This window comes from Electrophorus electricus, chromosome 21 (assembly GCF_041902795.1).
Source record: "Electrophorus electricus isolate QZ-2024a chromosome 21, ASM4190279v1, whole genome shotgun sequence".
Taxonomy (NCBI): domain Eukaryota; kingdom Metazoa; phylum Chordata; class Actinopteri; order Gymnotiformes; family Gymnotidae; genus Electrophorus; species Electrophorus electricus.
Window position 1 is genome coordinate 17,305,001 of NC_137517.1, and position 2,500 is coordinate 17,307,500.

A 2,500-nucleotide genomic window follows, 5' to 3' on the forward strand; every position below is an offset into this window, starting at 1 on the left:
TACATCCTTAAGCTTTGTTGTTTATCATATGGACTCAATATAATTCATATATGATCAATTAATATTAATCATTTTAATATTTGTATTATATAGTCAATAATGTAATATAATTTAAACAAATTAATTCATATATCTTCATATACAGTATTGTGCAAAGGTTTTAGGCAGGTGTGAAAAAATGCTGTAAACTAAGAATCCTTTCAAACATACAAATAATAATAATAATTTTTTTTTTTAATCAATTTACAAAATGCAAAGTGAGCAAACAAGAGAAAAATCTAAATCAAATCAATATTTGGTGTTATTACCCATTGCCTTCAAACCAGCATCAGTTCCTATAGGTTCAAGTCAGGGATTTTGTAGGATTACAGTCAGATGTATGATCAACCAATTATACCAAACAGGTGCTAATGAGCATCAAATTCACATGTAGGTTGAAACACAGTGATTAACTGAAACAGCTGTGTAGGAGGCTTAAAACTGGGTGAGGAACAGACTGCTACCAAGGTGAGGTTGTAGAAGCTTCCTGTCACAGGTCATACACCAAGACTGAGCACAGCAACAAGACACAAGGTACTCCATCAGCAAGGGCTCTCCCAGACAAAGATTTCAAAGCAGACTGGGGTTTCAAGATGTGTTGTTCAAGCTTTTTTGAAGAAGCACAAAGAAATGAGCAACGTTGAGGACGGTAGACGCAGCGGTCAGCCAAGAAAACTTAATGCAGCAGATGATAAACACATCAAGCTTATTTCCCTTCGAATTCAGAAGATGTCCAGCAGTGTCATCAGCTCAGAACTGGCAGAAACTGGTGGAACCCAGTTACACCCATCTACTGTCCAGAGAAGTCTGACCAGAAGTGGTCTTCATGGAAGAGTTGCAGCCAAAAAGCCATACCTCCAACATGAAAACAAGGTCAAGCGACTCAGCTATGCACGAAAACACAGGATCAGAGATGCATAAAAATGGCAGCAGGTGTTCTGGACTGCTGAGTCAAAATTTGAAATATTTGGCTGTAGCAGAAGGCAGTTTGTTCGCCGAAGGGCTGGAGAGCAGTACAATAATGAGTGTCTGCATGCAACAGTGAAGCATGGTGCATGGGGCTGCATTTCTGCAAATGGAGTTGGAGATTTGGTCAGGATTAATGGTGTCCTCAGTGCTGAGAAATACAGACAGATACTTATCCATCATGCGATACCATCAGGGAGGCGTATCATTGGCCCCAAACTTATTCTGCAGCAGGACAACGACTCCAAACATACAGCCAATGTCATTAAGAACTATCTTCATCTTAAAGAAGAACAAGAAGACCTTGAAGTGATGGTATGGCCCCCAGAGAGCAACAGAGCCCTGATCTCAACATCATCAAGTCTGTCTGGGATTACATGAAAAGATGGAAGGATTTGAGGAAACGTACATCCACAGAAGATCTGTGGTTAGTTCTCCAAGATGTTTGGAACAACCTACCAGTTCCTTCAAAAGCTGTTCAAGTGCACCTAGAAGAACTGATGCTGTTTTGAAGGTAAAGGGTGGTCACACCAAATATTGATTTGATTTAGATTTCTCTTCTGTTCGTTTACTGCAAAATAAATTATTAACACTTCCATTTTTGAAAGGATTCTTAGTTTACAGCCTAAAACGTTTCCACAGTACTGTACATATTCTATTGTTGTTAATGACTATGGCTGAGTTGTCAGAACCTTGGTTGTGTGATGTGATACCTGATCTGAGCAGAGCTCTCTGAGTGTGTATCGGGTGTTGGGAAATGCTCGGAGTGATGTAGACGCAATTCACATCATCAAATTTCCCACTGGCTTTATCAGCTATAATACGTCAGTGCACACACAAACACAAATACACCCACACATAATAACCAATCACAAGTGTTTTTATTGAAACATTTGATATGTTTTTAATTATAGCCAATAATGATATAATTAGTCATACCATGCCATGTAATCAGGTGCTCCCACACTAACAAGCCCGCGTAGGGGTCGTAAACAAAAGAACGCTCCTGCAAATAGGTGAAGCACCATTTAGTCTCCATCCAATTAGGGATCATCTGTCTTTATCGCAGTGTATTCTTCTGTCATTGGCGTGACGCAGGAAGCCATTCCGAGTCCGCTGTTTCCCCCATCAGCCCTGACACATGACCTGCCTGGCACATGATGGATGGGAGATAATTACTTACACAATTAGGATGAGCAATGAACGCTCTGAAAGATCCTTAATCTCCGCATGACGTGTGTGTGTGTGTGTGTGTGTGTGTGTGTGTGTGTAAGTAAACAGGCAGCATTTTTGTGTAGTATAATACTACTACTATTCATAATGAAAAGAAGTAGAAGAATAATTCTTAGTATTGTTTTTACAGACATGTTTATAACAAGTTTCTATGAATATATGTTTAAAAAACAAAAGAATTGTTAGTTTGTTTGAAGAAGATGGTGTGTGTGTGTGTGTGTGTGTGTGTGTGTGTGTGTGTGTGTGTGTGTGTGTGTGTGTG

General features: G+C 39.4%; 1 long non-coding RNA gene across 1 annotated transcript in view; it reads right to left on the bottom strand.

Moving 5' to 3' along the window:
- Positions 1-1,867: 1,867 nt before the first annotated feature.
- Positions 1,868-2,500, bottom strand: part of LOC113591655 (uncharacterized) — an 11,377-nt gene continuing 10,744 nt past the window's right edge. The window contains exon 3 of the long non-coding RNA XR_003412222.3: positions 1,868-2,155. This is a non-coding gene — a long non-coding RNA (uncharacterized LOC113591655). The remainder of the gene's footprint in view (positions 2,156-2,500) is intronic.